We start from the raw sequence: 19,897 nt of genomic DNA, 5'->3' as shown, positions 1-19,897 counted from the left end.
TTGATAACCAACGCATGTCATAAAAGAAATAGTAAGACTCTAAACCATGAATGAGTTTCAAGAGAACCTACTGGGTCAATGAATCATGAGCAGACCATTGTGTAAATCTGCAATTAATCAGCTTGTTCAAGTTCATAGTAAATATTCTCACCATATTCTGACTCGCACGTCCTACATTTCATTTGTATCTATGCTGGTGTGTAATAAGGTAGATCCTCGGCACGTCCCATATACAAATACACACAGCTTAGATTCGATCATACAAATCAAGGTCAGAGTGGAAAATCAGGCTGAACTGATAATTAGGAAACTCAATCCCGATGGCATCGCGTCTCTGCGGACGAGTCCTGGTTTTTCGGAGGATGCAATTTGCTCCACTTTGTGGCTTCTGATGATTTAGTTGTTTGTTCAGCCATGATGATTATGAACCACAAACTATACATTATTTTCACAGATTTAGAATTTAAGTATTCGGTAGTACAATTGATTGAATGTTGACTGAAACAAGAGGCTCGCAACTGCGCCAGATGGCGGTTCCAATTGTTATGTGTGAAGGCTCGACAGTAACACATGAATAATTTATTAACTGCGCTGCCCTTAGCGAGAAAGTAATTTAATACTCAAGTATTTACTCAGCATCTCAATACCAGACTAATATTTAACCATGCCTGCATTCAATTCTTTACACGGGGCAGGAGTCTACAGTGTACCAGATAAATTAGGAGAAATGGTGTACTACACCCTGGACTAGTCACCAGTCTGCTATGCGATTCATTACACTCCCAATAACAGCCACAATGGATTGATAATGCTAGCCAGCTATAAAACCAGGTGCAGGTACTCAGTTACATACTAAGGACATCATTTGTAGAAATGGCCACTGAACAGTGAGTAGATGCTACACAACTACTTCAAAGGCCACCAAAATCTGCAAGTCTTTAAGCGGAACTGTGTGAGTGTGAGCCACACCTTCCCCTGAGCATCACTCATCCATGTCACTACCTGTTGACTCATACCCGTCTATCTCTCCATGTGTACTCCTGATTGTAATAAGGCTTTCTATGAACACATATTTTAAAGGTCATCGCTCTACAGTGGTCAACTTACCGTAATGTTACTCAAAAAATTAAACATGAGCAACATCTGAATGAATCGCCTTTGCATCAGTTTTAGGGATGTGACGATCGGTCACTAATCAGTATCGGCCTATTTCCACGAAAAAGCATGTGATCCTTGAGTGTGCAAGATTTTACGAAATGACGACGACGACAAAAGAATGCAGCTCCCACAGTCAAAGATTGCATTAATTTGCAGTGATCACTTTGTTAAAGGTTTGTTTGATATACTTTTAACATTTATTATTCCACATTTAAGTATTTTTATAATATTAGTATTTCTTAAACACATGATTGCTATGAGTGTTTCGAAAAGCACCAAGTTGGCGAAGTCTAAATAAAAGAAAAATGTGAGCAAAACCTAAAAGAGTTAAGTTTTTTACCAAAGGCAACAACCTTAAATGAATCTTTCAGCACGTACACAATGTTGACATCTATAGTTATAGTTTGATAAACAATCATAAATGAATCTTTCAGCACGTACACAATGTTGACATCTATAGTTATATTTTGATAAACAATCATAAATGAATCTTTCAGCACGTACACAATGTTGACATCTATAGTTATAGTTTGATAAACAATCATAAATGAATCTTTCAGCACGTACACAATGTTGACATCTATAGTTATATTTTGATAAACAATCATAAATGAATCTTTCAGCACGTACACAATGTTGACATCTATAGTTATAGTTTGATAAACAATCATAAATGAATCTTTCAGCACGTACACAATGTTGACATCTATAGTTATATTTTGATAAACAATCATAAATGAATCTTTCAGCACGTACACAATGTTGACATCTATAGTAATAGTTTGATAAACAATAATGAATGAATCTTTCAGCACATACACAATGTTGACATTTATAGTTATAGTTTGATAAACAATAATGAATGAATCTTTCAGCACATACACAATGTTGACATTTATAGTTAGTTTGATAAACAATAATGAATGAATTTTTCAGCACATACACAATGTTGACATTTATAGTTAGTTTGATAAACAATAATGAATGAATCTTTCAGCACATACACAATGTTGACATCTATAGTTATATTTTGATAAACAACCAAATGAATCTTTCAGCACATACACAATGTTGACATCTATAGTTATATTTTGATAAACAATCATAATTTAATCTTTCAGCACTTACACAATGTTGACATCTTTAGTTATATTTTGATAAACAATCATAAATGAATCTTTCAGCACGTACACAATGTTGACATCTATAGTTATATTTTGATAAACACTCATAAATTAATCTTTCAGCACATACACAATGTTGACATCTATGGTTATATTTTGATAAACAATCATAAATGAATCTTTCAGCACATACACAATGTTGACAACTAAAATTATATTTTGATAAAGACAATAATCATAAATGAATCTTTCAGCACGTACACAATGTTGACATTTATAGTTATATTTTGATAAACAATCATAAATTAATCTTTCAGCACATACACAATGTTGACAACTATAGTTATATTTTGATAAAGACAATAATCATAAATGAATCTTTCAGCACGTACACAATGCTGGCATCTATAGTTATATTTTGATAAACAATCATAAATTAATCTTTCAGCACTAACACAATGTTGCCATCTATACTTATATTTTGATAAACAATCGGTTGCTATGTTTCCGGTTGGTCGTAAAAGTGTTCTTCATGTGTTTGCTCAAATCTCTCAGTGAAGTTATTCATTGGATTATACCTTTTGTTTTGAACTTTATTACACATTGGAGCGCTTTTTTGCCGTCCATTTTTTTCCTGCTTTCACTATCTGCGCCTAATGACTGAGCTACGTGACGCCATTTCTTGTGATGTCACACGGAGCATTTCTGGTCGGGACGGGATTCCTTCCGAGGGATTCGAATAAAGAACCAACTCTTTTTCTTTACTATAGTGGTCTCGATAACGGGTACCGGTTCTCAAAAAGGGATTCGAGTCCGAGGACTCGGTTCTTTTCTTATCGAACAACCGGGAAAACCGGTTTAGAGTATCATCCCTAACTATAAGTGTTTTAAGAGAACATATTTTTTAAATAAATGTGACCAAGCACTAGAATGTGACTAAACCATTAATCAAGGTTTTATGATGGTGACAGTTTGACCGAGTTCCAGGATTCACTATGGCAGAAATTGTGTACTGGAATTGATTGTTTTCGACCTCAGGGAGGTTCCACTGTACAAGTAAAAGTATACACACGTCTCACACACACACAAGGTTTCAATTTCAGTGGCCAGGAGGAAGGCAGGTCTGCTGTTTGGTGCAACATTTTCCTTTCAAGTAAACACTTAACAAGGAGAAGACCACTAATTGAATCCTGGTGAAGCAGTGGGATGACGCCAGGGAGGAGAGGGTGGGAGGAAGCAGACGTCTGCACATGGACACAGAGGGTGGTGGAGAAGACATCAGGATGGACGGAGGAGTGGAAAAGGTCACTGGTGATGTGGCCAAGCGGCTGATCAATAGAAGGTCTGCTCTGCTATGCAAGAAAACCGGCTGATAAAGTGCTGATGCAACCTCATCAGCAAGTATGTGTCAAAAAAACAACATTGGTCATATGTTTGCTGGCGAAGCCACAACAAAATGTCCTTTCAGCTTGTTTCACTGCTTGGTCCATTACCAATGTGCAACATGTTGTATTAGAACAAACTAAAATGGCTGCAGGTAACTACTATTTGCTCACGCTAATGGCTTTTTCCACCATTCTCTTCCACACGCACGTTACCTACCACTGGCCTATCATGAGTAGGCCAGTGCCAGTAGCCTGGCATCCGTATTACGATACAACTTTTTCCACTTCTGATGCAATACCAATACTGGAGCCTTGAGTATTGGCCGATACCAGTATTAATCCATCCATCCATAGTGCTGAGCTCTGTAGAACTTGCACCTGGCTCGCTGACAACAAGCTATCCATCCACTTGGGTAAAACAGAATCCATCCTGTTTGGGTCCCACATCAAACTTAAGAGAGTCAATGACTTCACCATAAAAGTAGATGACAGTGTCATCACCAGGAAAGATGAGGTCACCTACCTAGGTTCCATTCTAGAGGCTAACCTTTCCTGTGATAAAATGGCAACCAAGGTCATCAAAAAGGTTAACCAACGAACGAGATTTCTCTACAGAATTTCCTCTCTGGTCAACAAAAGCACCTTGAGGATTCTGGCGGAACTCTCGTTCAACCCTTTTTTGATTACGCATGCACCTCCTGGTACCCTAGCACCTCCAAAACCCTCAAATCTAAACTCCAAACATCTCAGAACAAGCTAGTCAGGTTACTTCTAGACCTCCACCCCAGATCCCACCTCACTCCTACCCACTTCTCTAAAGTGGGCTGGCTCAAGGTGGAGGACAGAGTTAAACAACTTGCACTGAGCCTGGTCTATAAAATCCGCTACACCTCCCTGATGCCGAAGTAAATGTCAAACTACTTCCTTAACGTAAATGACCGCCACAACCACAACACCAGGGGGAGCTCCACTAACCACGTTAAACCCAAATTCCGAACTAACAAAGGTCTTAACTCATTCTCTTTCTATGCCACATCAATGTGGAATGCGCTCCCAACAGGTATAAAAGAAAGGGCATCTCTATCCTCCTTCAAAACCGCAATAAAAGTTCACCTCCAGGCAGCTACAACCCTAAACTAACACCCTCCCCAGATTGCTAACAATCAAATGTAAACAATCAAATGCAGATACTTTTTCTTATGCCTTCTGATCTCTCTCTCTCTCTCTCTCTCTCTCTCTCTCTCTCTATGTCCACTACTTGATGTCCATATCCTACCCCCCCCCCCTCCACACCCCTGATTGTAAATAATGTAAATAATTCATTGTGATTATCTTGTGTGATGACTGTATTATGATGATAGTATATATGATAGTATATATCTGTATCATGGATCAATTTAAGTGGACCCCGACTTAAACAAGTTGAAAAACTTATTCGGTTGTTACCATTTAGTGGTCAATTGTACGGAATATGTACTTCACTGTGCAACCTACTAATAAAAGTCTCAATCAATCAATCAATGCAAGCCTGAGACGCCGAGTGTCAGACAGAGGCAGATTTCTACAGCAAAGTTTTGCAGAAAAGTGATGATATTGATAAGGGAGTAGGACCCCAACGCAAAGAGAGACAGGTTCCAAAAATAACACCGTGATTAATAACGATCAGTGCACTCACCAGGAGTGGAAAAACAGAAAATATACTGAAGCCCCAAAATCATTTACCGTATTTTTCGGACCATAAGTCGCAGTTTTTTTCATAGTTTGGCCGGGGGTGCGACTTATACTCAGGAGCGACTTATGTGTGGAATGATTAACACATTAGCGTAAAATATGAAATAATATTATTGATCTCATTCACGTAAGAGACTAGACGTATAAGATTTCATGAGATTTAGCGATTAGGAGTGACAGATTGTTTGGTAAACGTATAGCATGTTCTATATGTTATAGTTATTTGAATGACTCTTACCATAATATGTTACGTTAACATACCAGGCACCTTCTCAGTTGGTTATTTATGCCTCATATAACGTACACTTATTCAGCCTGTTCTTCACTATTCTTTAGACATTTTAAATTACCTTTCAAATGTCTATTCTTGGTGTTGGCTTTTATCAAATACATTTCCCCCAAAAATGCGACTTATACTCCAGTGCGACTTATATACACTACCGTTCAAAAGTTTGGGGTAACCCAAACAATTTAGTGGAATAGCCTTCAATTCTAAGAACAAGAATAGACTGTCGAGTTTCAGATGAAAGTTCTCTTTTTCTGGCCATTTTGAGCATTTAATTGACCCCACAAATGTGATGCTCCAGAAACTCAAATCTGCTCAAAGGCAGGTCAGTTTTGTAGCTTCTGTAACGAGCTGAACTGTTTTCAGATGTGTGAACATGATTGCACAAGGGTTTTCTACTCATCAATTAGCCTTCTGAGCCAATCAGCAAACACATTGTACCTTTAGAACACTGGAGTGATAGTTGCTGGAAATGGGCCTCTATACACCGATGTAGATATCGCACCAAAAACCAGACATTTGCAGCTAGAATAGTCATTTACCACATTAGCAATGTATAGAGTGTATTTCTTTCAAGTCATTGAAAAGTACAGTGCTTTTCCTTCAAAAATAAGGACATTTCAATGTGACCCCAAACTTTTGAACGGTAGTGTATGTTTTTTTCCTTCTTTATTATTAGGGATGTCCAATAATATCGGCCTGCCGATATTATCGGCCGATAAATGCGTTAAAATGTAATATCGGAAATTATCGGTATCGTTTTTTTTATTATCTGTATCTGGTTTTTTTTGTTTTGTTTGTTTGTTTGTTTTATTAAATCAACATAAAAAACACAAGATACACTTACAATTAGTGCACCAACCCAAAAAACCTCCCTCCCCCCATTTCTTTCTGTTATCAATATTCTGGTTCCTACATTATATATCAATATATATCAATACAGTCTGCAAGGGATACAGTCCGTAAGCACACATGATTGTGGGTGCTGCTGCTCCACTAATAGTACTAACCTTTAACAGTTAATTTTACTCATTTTCATTAATTACTAGTTTCTATGTAACTGTTTTTATATTGTTTTACTTTCTTTTTTATTCAAGAAAATGTTTTTAATTTAGTTATCTTATTTTATTATTATTTTTAAAAAGTACCTTATCTTCACCATACATGGTTGTCCAAATTAGGCATAATAATGTGTTAATTCCACAACTGCATATATCGGTTGATATCGGTATCGGTTGATATCGGTATGGGTAATTAAAGAGTTGGACAATATCGGAATATCGGATATCGGCAAAAAGCCATTATCGGACATCCCTATTTATTATGCATTTTCGGCCGGTGCGACTTATACTCCGGAGCGACTTATACTCCGAAAAATACGGTACTGCAGTGGAAATTAGAGCAGAAAAACACACCACAATTATATCGCATAAGTGGATGTTTTTTACTCATTGCGTTCATGTTTTGCCGTGTCTTTTGTTGTTCCTGCTCGATTATAAAAGATGTCGTCTGGAAAGTAGAGGAGCAACGTTCATATATTCTCAATATTCAGTGTTTTACTGTTCATAGTTCATCCATCCATCTTCTTCCGCTTATCCGAGGTCGGGTCGCGGGGGGCTGCAGCCTAAGTAGGGAAGTCCAGACTTCCCTCTCCCCGGCCACTTTGTCCAGTCTTCCCAACGTTTCCTGGGTCTTCCCCGTGGCCTCCTACCGGTCGGACGTGCCCCAACCAAACACCTGCCTAGGGAAGCGTTCGGGTGGCATCCTGACTAGGGTTGGGTATCGAGTATCGAGTATGGATTGGAACCGGGACTAACTTTCCGATTCTCCCGGAATCGTTCAAAAGTTAAAATTTCGATTCCTAGTTTCGATACCCAGTCCGCCGACCGGAAAAAAAGAATAAGTCCGCCGACCGGAAGAAGAAGCCGCTGAACACCGAAGAAGAAGCGCCCACCGCCGGAGGTGTTAGCATAGCTGAGCCTATGTAGCCGAGCGAGTCAGTCAAGCATGGATAGCGGGCGTCGGCGATCGAAAGTGTGGCTTTATTTTACTAAAAAAAATGAAATATCGGCGAAATGTAACACGTGCGACAGGACTGTTTCGTGCTTAGGAGGGTGCACGTCGAACATGATTTCATGGAGTACAAATAAATGCGTGTCCCGTCTTCGACGCGCTGCTCCGACCGTCCTCCTGTGCCTCTTCCGCCGAAGCCCAGCCTGGCACCTCGGTGACTGCACTGCAGTCCGAATCCGGTAAGTAAAACAATATATATGCAATAAATAATGTGTTTTGCGCCAACTTTGAGGCAGCTAACAAATTAGCCCGCATATTTTTTCATAAGACAATTTACAACCTGCTAGCCAGGCTCCGCGATGTGCTCAGCGTACTCCGTTCACCGTAGCGGCAATGGGGAAGATGTCGGTGCCACCGAAAGGTCACAGTACACATAGTCAAAAGACTGCATCCCTTTTCAGAGGTGGAATCTCCAACATTTAGGTTAGTTAAGCAATAACGTTAGAGCTAAGCTAATTGATACTGGGCTAAACAGTAACAGCAACATTACATGTTTGTTTATGTTTGCAGGGATATGGTGAAAACTCTCAACCCAAAATACATACCACCTTCCAGGGACTACCTGTCAAACACATTGATCGGCATGGTACAAGAAGAATCGGAACCGAGAATCGTCAGGAATCGGAATCGAAACAAAGAATCGGAATCGGAATCGTTCGAATTCAAACGATACCCAACCCTAATCCTGACCAGATGCGCGAACCACCTCATCTGGCTCCTCTCCTTGTGGAGGAGCAGCGGCTTTACTCTAAATTCCTCCCGGATGACAGAGCTTCTCACCCTATCTCTAAGGGAGAGACCCGCCACCCGGCGGAGGAAACTCATTTGGGCCGCTTGTACCCGTGATCTTGTCCTTTCGGTCATAACCCAAAGCTCATGACCATAGGTGAGGATGGGAACGTAGATCGACCGGTAAATTGTGAGCTTTGCCTTCCGGCTCAGCTCCTTCTTCACCACAACGGAACGATACAGCGTTCGTGTTACTGAAGACGCCGCACCGATCCGCCTGTCGACCTCACCATCCACTCTTCCCTCACTCGTGAACAAGACTCCGAGGTACTTGAACTCCTCCACTTGGGGCAAGATCTCCTCCCCAGTATTAATCCAATACGATATAAACACGAACCAAAGTACTCCTCACAAGCGGGCCACATGGCCCCCAGTAGAGATTTATGCCAATTAATTAGACATGACGCCCGCGCATGCCAGTGAGCCAGATGGCAGGAGTGCCCTTGTTGGGTTGCACGGGGGGGAAAAACAAACCACCAGAATGTGCCGCCGCAAGCTGTGCGTGCACACACACACACACACACACACACACACACACACACACACACACACACACACACACACACACACACACACACACACACACACACACACACACACACACACACACACACACACACACACACACACACACACACACACACACACACACACACACACACACACACACACACACACACATACACACACACACACACACCTCTTCCAGTACATGTGACTCACGTGTACATCTCACTCTGCAAGTTCTATCAGGAAACCAGCTAATTGTTTTACTTCAGACTGAAACTTGAACCGCCTCATTTTCTTTCCTTCGCCTCACAGACCGAACAAGCCGACAGCTCTCAGACGGGGTTTTTTTTTTTTTTACAAATGAGAAATAAGACTCGGAACGTCGCCGTTGAGGCACACGAGCGCTGGTATGAATGGAACCGAATCTCGCCAGCATCGGTCGGCTCTTACGCAACGTTGCCAGATTTCTCAAGACTGGAATGTTATCTGAGTCATTATGTCACAAGGCAATAAAAACCACTGACGATACATCATGTGCCGACCTATATTTCTGACTATACACGATAATGCGATTGCAGCAAGAAAAGAACAATTCAAGCATAACTCCTAAACCAAACATGCAATATGTGTAATAATGCCTGTATTAATGCATCGCTGTGAGTTTTACTAGAGACATGTGCTTTTGTAAGGTTTGCAAACACAAAAATGTGTTTTTTATTCAATAAGACAGTAATGTTCTTAGAATCCGTAGAAAATGCGTTTGAAGAAATAAAAAATAGTTTCAAACATGATTCCTAAACCAAACATGCAATATGTCTAATAATGCCTGTATTAATGCATCTTTGTGAGTTTTACTAGAGACATGTGCTTTTGTAAGGTTTGCAAACACAACAATTATTGTTTTACTCAATAAGACAGTAATGTTCTTAGAATCCGTAAACAATGCGTTTGAAGAAATAATAAAAATGTTTCAAGCATACTTCCTAAACCAAACATGCAATATGTCTAATAATGCCTGTATTAATGCATCTTTGTGAGTTTTACTAGAGACATGTGCTTTTGTAACGTTTGCAAACACAAAAAATAGTTTTTTTACTCAGACAGTAATGTTCTTAGAATCCGTAGAAAATGCATTTGAAGAAATAAAATTTAGTTTCAAAAATAATTCCTAAACCAAACATGCAATATGTCTAATAATGCCTGTATTAATGCATCTTTGTGAGTTTTACTAGAGACATGTGTTTTTATAAGGTTTGCAAACACAAAAATTTGTTTTTTATTCAATAAGACAGTAATGTTCTTAGAATCCGTAGAAAATGCGTTTGAAGAAATAAAAAAGTTTCAAGCATAATTCCTGAACCAAACATGCAATATGTCTAATAATGCCTGTGTTAATGCTTCGTTGTGAGTTTTACTAGAGACATGTGCTTTTGTAAGGTTTGCAAACACAAAAAATAGTTTTTTTACTCAGACAGTAATGTTCTTAGAATCCGTAGAAAATGCGTTTGAAGAAATAAAAATTAGTTTCAAGCATAATTCCTGAACCAAACATGCAATATGTCTAATAACGCCTGTATTAATGCATCTATGTGAGTTTTACTAGAGATAAGTGTTTTTGTAAGGTTTGCAAACACAAACATTTGTTTTTTACTCAGATGGTAATATTCTTAGAATCCGTAGAAAATGAGTTTGAAGAAATAAAAAATAGTTTCAAGCATAATTCCTAAACAAAACATGCAATATGTGTAATAATGCCTGTATTAATGCATCTATGTGAGTTTTACTAGAGACATGTGTTTTTATAAGGTTTGCAAACACAAAAATTTGTTTTTTATTCAATAAGACAGTAATGTTCTTAGAATCCGTAGAAAATGCGTTTGAAGAAATAAAAAAGTTTCAAGCATAATTCCTGAACCAAACATGCAATATGTCTAATAATGCCTGTATTAATGCATCTTTGTGAGTTTTACTAGAGACATGTGCTTTTGTAAGGTTTGCAAACACAAAAAATAGTTTTTTTACTCAGACAGTAATGTTCTTAGAATCCGTAGAAAATGCGTTTGAAGAAATAAAAATTAGTTTCAAGCATAATTCCTGAACCAAACATGCAATATGTCTAATAATGCCTGTATTAATGCATCTTTGTGAGTTTTACTAGAAACATGTGCTTTTGTAAGGTTTGCAAACACAAACATTTGTTTTTTACTCAGACGGTAATATTCTTAGAATCCGTAGAAAATGCGTTTGAAGAAATAAAAATTAGTTTCAAGCATAATTCCTGAACCAAACATGCAATATGTCTAATAATGCCTGTATTAATGCATCTATGTGAGTTTTACTAGAAACATGTGCTTTTGTAAGGTTTGCAAACACAAACATTTGTTTTTTACTCAGACGGTAATATTCTTAGAATCCGTAGAAAATGCGTTTGAAGAAATAAAAATTAGTTTCAAGCATAATTCCTGAACCAAACATGCAATATGTCTAATAATGCCTGTATTAATGCATCTTTGTGAGTTTTACTAGAAACATGTGCTTTTGTAAGGTTTGCAAACACAAACATTTGTTTTTTACTCAGACGGTAATATTCTTAGAATCCGTAGAAAATGCGTTTGAAGAAATAAAAATTAGTTTCAAGCATAATTCCTGAACCAAACATGCAATATGTCTAATAATGCCTGTATTAATGCATCTATGTGAGTTTTACTAGAAACATGTGCTTTTGTAAGGTTTGCAAACACAAACATTTGTTTTTTACTCAGACGGTAATATTCTTAGAATCCGTAGAAAATGCGTTTGAAGAAATAAAAATTAGTTTCAAGCATAATTCCTGAACCAAACATGCAATATGTCTAATAACGCCTGTATTAATGCATCTATGTGAGTTTTACTAGAGATAAGTGTTTTTGTAAGGTTTGCAAACACAAACATTTGTTTTTTACTCAGATGGTAATATTCTTAGAATCCGTAGAAAATGAGTTTGAAGAAATAAAAAATAGTTTCAAGCATAATTCCTAAACAAAACATGCAATATGTGTAATAATGCCTGTATTAATGCATCTTTGTGAGTTTTACTAGAGAAATGTGCTTTTGTAAGGTTTGCAAACACAAAAATTTGTTTTTTATTCAATAAGACAGTAATGTTCTTAGAATCCGTAGAAAATGCGTTTGAAGAAATAAAAAATAGTTTCAAGCATAACTCCTAAACCAAACATGCAATATGTCTAATAATGCCTGTATTAATGCATCTTTGTGAGTTTTACTAGAGACATGTGCTTTTGTAAGGTTTGCAAACACAAAAATTAGTTTTTTACTCAATAAGACAGTAATGTTCTTAGAATCTGTAGAAAATGCGTTTGAAGAAATAAAAATCAGTTTCAAGCATAATTCCTGAACCAAACATGCAATATGTCTAATAATGCCTGTATTAATGCATCTTTGTGAGTTTTACTAGACATGTGCTTTTGTAAGGTTTGCAAACACAACAATTAGTTTTTTACTCAATAAAACAGTAATGTTCTTAGAATCCGTAAAAAATGTGTTTTAAGAAATAAAAAATAGTTTCAAGCATAATTCCTAAACCAAACATGCAATATGTCTAATAATGCCTGTATTAATGCATCTTTGTGAGTTTTACTAGACATGTGCTTTTGTAAGGTTTGCAAACACAAAAAAAATGTTTTGCTTAATATTACAGTAATGTTCTTAGAATCCGTAGAAAATGCTTTTGAAGAAATAAAAAATTGTTTCAAACATAATTCCTAAACCAAACATGCAATATGTCTAATAATTCCTGTAATAATGCATCTTTGTGAGTTTTACTAGAAACGTGTGCTTTTGTAAGGTTTGCAAACACAACAATTAGTTTTTTACTCCATAACACAGTAATGTTCTTAGAATCCTGAGATAACGCGATTGAAGCACTACAAAATGTATTCGAGCATAACTGCTAAACCAAACATGCAATATGTCTGCCTGTGTCTTTTACTTTGAAAAGCCTATCCTGCATCACTTTCCCTTCAACAACTGAGCTGCCATTATGATTTGGAACAGCAATTTGCCAGGAAAGTCCAGTTTTACGACACGAATGTTATTTACAGTCGTAAAAATGGTGACACCCTGCAGTACAAGCAACAGGGAAAGGATGGATGATTGTGTTAAAGTTACATCGACGACGTAAAGCTAAAAAGTCGAGTCCCGAAATTGATCGGTTCAGACGCCGTTGATTCGCCTGCAGACTTTAATAGATTTGATGTGCTAAAGGGTGTGTTTGACACAGACCAAAAGAACACACAGCTGCTAAAAACAAGCCTATTCAGCCATGTTGTACCCCCCAGCAAGCCTGCTTTCATACGGTCCACTGCTAGTTGCTCCACAGAACCTTAACATATTAATGTGGGAATGCATTTTTGTCCACTCACTACTTCCACATTTCTCAACCCTTAAACAGTTCCGACTTCCAAATGCTGCGTTTAGCTGAAACATCCAGGCTGACAATTTTACACAACCTAAAAATGATCAATATTTCCCATAATTTCACATTTTCCCTGGGAATTGAAAGTGAATTGACAATATTTACAAGTAGGGCTGGGAATCTCAGGCTACTCAATACGTACGCAATACTGCCAGTATCAATAGATTGCTCTTAATAGACTACCACAGGGCGATTCTACTAAATTGTTCTCAGGGCCACATTTCCTGAAAGCTAAGGACCAGGGGACCGGACTTCTCCCTTCACTCAGTACATGTCCATGCACTAAATTTGTCCGATTTCTCAAATAGTTCAGCTCTAAATAAGCCTCCTACAGTCCATGGAAACACTTTGAACAAGTGGAATAACACACCTGGATTATGCAATTTGGTGATTTAACCCCCAATTCCAACCCTTGATGCTGAGTGCCAAGCAGGGAGGTAACGGGTACCATTGTTATAGTCTTTGGAATGACTCGGCCGGGGTTTGAACTCACGACCTACCCATCTCAGGGCGGACACTCTAACCACTTGGCAGGTAGAAAAAAGAAACAGATTTATTTAAGGTAGCAGCTAGGGAAATGTAAAACGTCGGCTTAATTTGGACTGCTGAGCGAAATACGAATGAGATGAAAGATAACGTAGCAGGTATATTAAAGGCGAATAATAAAACGTACACAAACCTCTTCACGCTGCATTTGTGCACTCCCAACTGTTTAGCAATAATTCCGTATTCCACACAACTGAACATTGCAAACTTGATCTGGAACAGTATCGACCGTGGCATGAACGTAGGGCTGAACGATTTATCGTTTTCAGATCGAAATTGCGATTTCAGAAGTCTCAATCTTGAGATCGTGAAGGCTTCGGTTTTAGACGAACGTTATTTAGCTCTCCTGGCTGACATGTCTGTTGTGTATATGCAGCCTGCTCGTGCTACTCTCGTGCCTTGTCAAACTCACCAATCAGAAGTGGTAAACTACTTGTGAGCAGGGCATGCCGTCACGCTAACCAATCAGAGGCGGCCATTGACGAGGCTACCGCGTACACGCCCACTAACAACTTTGGTGAAGAAACAAACGTGCTGGAGGAAATGGCTGCTGCCGCCGGGTCAGAAGTGGAGGAGGATTTAGTTTTAATACAGAAGAAGAGCAGCACGTCTGTCATTTGGGACTACTTCGGTTTCGAAACTTCAGATGTGCATCAGAAACAGGTACTTTGTAAAACTTGTCGGGCCAAAGTCGCCACATCCCAAGGCAACACGACTAATTTATTCCGGCACTTGAAAAATCACCACCGGCAGTTACACGACGAATGTATGACCAAAAAGTCCGGTGAAAAGTCAACCCCGAGCGATTCAGCCCATTGTAGCAAACAAACCACAATTACAGCGTCGTTTGCCAGTATAACTCCTTATGAGAAGAGCAGCCGCAGGCACAAGGAGATAACGACCGCCATAACACACTACATTGGCAAAGACATGGTGTCTGTTAACACCGTTACCAAAGAGGGATTTCAAAACCTCCTCCACACGCTGGACAGAAGATACAAGATTCCCTCCCGCACCTATTTCAACCAGGTCGCCATCCCACAGCTTTACGCCGAGTGCAAGGAAAAAGTGGAAAGAGAGGTGAAAAATGTGCTTTATTACGCCACAACTACCGATATGTGGTCAAGCAGAACAAGCGAACCGTATCTTAGCTTGACCTTGCATTACATAAATGACGACTTTGAGTTGAAAAGTCGCTGCCTGCAGACAGCATACTTTCCCATGGATCACACAGGAGAGAATATCGCCCTCGGATTAAGAGAGTGTCTAGCAAGCTGGGGTCTGAAAGAGGAGGACCAGACGTGCATCACAACTGACAATGGAGCAAACGTTGTCAAAGCTGTGCAGCTTAATCAGTGGACCAGGCTTCAATGTTTTGGCCACAGGCTACATCTTGCAATTGGTAAGTGTGTGTGTGTGTGTGTGTGTGTGTGTGTGTGTGTGTGTGTGTGTGTGTGTGTGTGTGTGTGTGTGTGTGTGTGTGTGTGTGTGTGTGTGTGTGTGTGTGTGTGTGTGTGTGTGTGTGTGTGTGTGTGTGTGTGTGTGTCTCTGTCTCTGTCTCTGTCTCTGTCTCTGTCTCTGTCTGTGTGTGTATGTCTGTGTTTTTGTTGTTGTTTGTTTTTGTTTACTTAGAATATTTTTGTACATTTGAGACATGCTAGAATGTAGCTAATGATGGTACAGATTTAATGTGATGGGTGCTTGTTGCCTTCAGTATAGTCAGTATAGTTTTTCTCTTAATGTTTTTCTTTAAATCCCTTACAAATTAAAAATTATAATAACAGATTTATAATCAATATTAGATGATGAATAATGATGAATAATGTGTTATGTGCTTTTGATTATTGCTTTACCCTCTGTTGTCTATAATATGGTTTTCTATATTCTTTTTTCCCCTCTTGTCCAGAAAATGCTGTTAAAGATGATGTAAGAGTTAAACGGGCAACAGGACTCTGCAAGCAGCTGGTTGGACATTTCTCACATAGCTGTAAAAAGAAGGCCGCACTGAAAAAGGCACAGCAAGAATTGAAGATACCGGAGCACTCACTGATTACAGAGTGTCCGACGAGGTGGGGCTCACGACAGAGGATGATTGGGAGGGTGTTGGAGCAGAGTAAGGCGTTGTCTCAGGTTCTATCTGAAGACAAGAAGACACGTCACCTGGTCCCCACTTGGCAGGACACAGATGTCCTTGAGTCATTAAACAATGCCCTTGGCCCTCTTCAGGAGTTTACTGATGCCCTGTCCGGTGAAGCCTATGTAAGTGTGTCCTACCTGAAGCCAGTCCTCCATCTCCTGAGGACATCGATCCTGACTGTAGACAAAGACGACCCAGATCTTACCAGGGACATAAAGTCAAGAGCTCTTCGCTATATTGAAGATAAATACAGCGACCCAGCCACACAGGAGCTACTAGATATTGCTTCGTTCCTTGATCCTAGATTCAAAACTGACTACATAAGAGCAGAGAATGTCCCAGACATCAAAGAAAGAGTGAGGATCGAAATGGAACAGGTGGCACGAAAGGTGACTTGTCCTGTTTCTATGTGTAGTTTAGTAATACAAAATGCCACATCAATACAAGTGATATGTCTTATTACATTTATTGGCATTTTTTAATGTTTACATAGAATGCTCAATTGCTCAAAATGACATCAGCCTGCAAAATTTTGACAGCTCTCATCTCTGTGTTTTGCAGGAAAAGAGGGCCCGTGTCAGCACTACAGAGGCCATGCCCCAGGGTGCAGCAGAGGCAGAGCCATCTACTGTGGGGAAGGGAAAGCGGTCATTGGGCAGCTTCTTCAAGAGCAGACCGTCTGTGCCTCCTCCTTCCACCACCATGCAGTTGGAGGATGCCATTAATGCAGAGCTGAACAGCTACCTGATAACTCCTACAATTGATGGAGAGGACAATCCCCTGGCCTGGTGGAGAGTGCACAATGTTAACTTTCCATGGTTGAGCAAACTGGCTCGCAAGTTTCTGTGCATACCAGCCACCAGTTCACCATCAGAAAGATTGTTTAGTGCTAGTGGCAATGTTGTCACATGTCAGCGCTCATGTCTTAAACCATCAAAGGTTGACATGCTAGTTTTCTTGACCAAAAATCTGTGAAGAGTGATGTAGAGATGTCAGGGAAGCAAGTATTATTGTTAAAGTACTTTTTAGATTGTGTTTGTTCTGCACTTTACCCTGACTTGTGGTGTCAGTTTTTGTAAAAAAAAAAAAGATAAATGCTAGTTTTCAGGAATATTATGTTCTATTGTTAACAGAATAGATGTGCAATATTTGGGTGCTGCTAAGCGGTAAATGAATGACCCACCTATTTTAATGTCTGACATATTTTTCAGAAGGGCAGAGGTTGGGTCATTTTGTTTTTGTAATAGTATTTTCTTTATTACCATTACTTTTCAATTTCACTTTAAAATATTGTTCAGGTTTCTTCCAGGGTTGAATAAAGTACTTGAATTGCTGCTATAGATGTTGATAGGCTAGCTCTCTTGAGCCATAAAAGACTGACCTACCTACTTGAGTATAAGACTGTTTACATAAGGTCAGGATCCTTTTTTTCCTTTATTGAAGTTGTTGAATTTTGTTTTTCTTATTATATATTAAGCATTGCTTTTTGTGTTGGAATTGTTTTGTATTTTATTTAACTTAAACTTTTTTATTTATCTTAACATAATTAAGGTTTTTGTACTGGTTTTAGTTCTTTAGTTTTAATAACTGCTGTTGGTCAAGAACTTTGGAGAATGTACATGCATGTTTCTTAATAAATACATGTTTGAAGCAATTCTTACCTTTTAGTATTCATCCTTGCATTACATAGCATTTAATGTTTTCATGGTATATCATTTTTTGTCATGTTTTAAATCTGTTACTGTTACTGAAGCTTGATTTGAAAAGAAATCGTGAGTCAAAATCGAAATCGCAATTTCTGTCAGAAAAATCGTGATCAGATTTTTTCCTGAAATCGTTCAGCCCTACATGAACGGCCTTTTCTTCGGATTTAAAACTCCTGTTAATCAACAGAGACTTATGAATGAACTTCGAGACATTCAAAAGTTTGGTTTCCGGGATTCTTCGTCCGAAAAATCCTTGGAAAAAACTCTTCTTGGCATCGGACCTGCATCCACCCCGGTACGTTCTTGGTAGTAACGTCAAGTTTGTAACGCAATCCAAGATAATTTCTTGAACTGTCTGCCATTGAACATCAGCGTAGCCATTAGAGACGTAATATTTGTAATATGTGCCGATATCACTGTGGGCATCACTTAAAACAAGCTGTAAGGATCTGCAATGCCTCGTGTGTTGTCATACGTCACCCGGAAAAGGAATTAATTTAACCGCGCTAAAATGAAATAAGTGCCCTATGATCAATAGTCGCTTTAGAGAAAGTGGATGGACACTCGGACTTCACACGTAAGTGTAAAAATACAAAAAACAGAACTATTGGAGGAATCAGACTAATTTAGTGCATGGAAACATAGTGACTGTTATTCTCAAAAAACAGCATCCTCTAGATCAGGGGTCACCAACCTTTTTGAAACCAAGGGCTACTTCTTGTGTACTGATTAATGCGAAGGGCTACCAGTTTGATACACACTTAAATAAATTGCCAGAAATAGCCAATTTGCTCAATTTACCTTTAACTCTGTTATTATTAATAATTAATGATATTTACACTTAATTGAACGGTTTAAAAGAGGAGAAAACACAAAAAAAATGACAATTAAATTTTGAGACAGTTTATCTTCAATTTCGACTCTTTAAAATTCAAAATTCAACCGAAAAAAAGAAGAGAAAAACTAGCTAATTCCAAAAATTAAAAAAAGAATTTATGGAACATCATTAGTAATTTTTCCTGATTAAGATTAATTTTAGAATTTTGATGACATGTTTTAAATAGGTTAAAATTCGATCTGCCCTTTGTTAGAATATATAACAAATTGGACCAAGCAAAGACAAATAATTATTTATTCTATATTTTCCAGAACAAAAATTTTAAAAGAAATTCAAAAGACTTTGAAATAAGATTTAAATTTGATTCTACAGATTTTCTATATTTGCCAGAATAATTTTTTTGAATTTTAATCATAGTAAGTTTGAAGAAATATTTCACAAATATTCTTCGTCGAAAAAACAGAAGCTAAAACTAAGAATTAAAATAAAATGTATTTATTATTCTTTACAATAAAAAAAATAAATTTACTTGAACATTGATTTAAATTGTCAGGAAAGAAGAGGAAGGAATTTAAAAGGTAAAAAGGTATATGTGTTTAAAAATCCTAAAACCATTTTTAAGGTTGTATTTTTTCTCTAAAATTGTCTTTCTGAAAGTTATAAGAAGCAAAGTAAAAAAAATAATGAATTTATTTAAACAAGTGAAGACCAAGTCTTTAAAATATTTTCTTGGATTTTCAAATTCTATTTGAGTTTTGTCTCTCTTAGAATTAAAAATGTCGGGCAAAGCGAGACCAGCTTGCTAGTAAATAAATAAAATTTAAAAAATAGAGGCTGCTATTTGAGCTATTTTTAGAACAGGCCAGCGGGCTACTCATCTGGTCCTTACGGGCTACCTGGTGCCCGCGGGCACCGCGTTGGTGACCCCTGCTCTAGAGTGAGCATTTGTCTGTGGTCTGTTTTTGGTCAGAGTTAGAAATTTCAGAAAATAACAGCCGTGTTATGCAAAAACTGTCAATGCAAGGATCTAGAGGTGGGAAAAATTAGCATTACATAACGATTAGAAAGTGGGAAATTCATGAGTCGATGGACAAATGTCCAGATATCGACATATGTTGAGGAAAAACTGTTCTAAAAAGA

General features: G+C 38.2%; 1 protein-coding gene across 2 annotated transcripts in view; it reads right to left on the bottom strand.

The window, feature by feature from the left end:
* Positions 1 to 19,897, bottom strand: part of mtss1 (MTSS I-BAR domain containing 1) — a 116,868-nt gene that overhangs the window by 92,804 nt on the left and 4,167 nt on the right. The window lies entirely within an intron of this gene.

This window comes from Entelurus aequoreus, linkage group LG26 (genome assembly GCF_033978785.1).
Source record: "Entelurus aequoreus isolate RoL-2023_Sb linkage group LG26, RoL_Eaeq_v1.1, whole genome shotgun sequence".
NCBI lineage: Eukaryota > Metazoa > Chordata > Actinopteri > Syngnathiformes > Syngnathidae > Entelurus > Entelurus aequoreus.
Note: the sequence above shows the minus strand (reverse complement) of the source record. Positions and strands in the feature narration are given on the sequence as shown.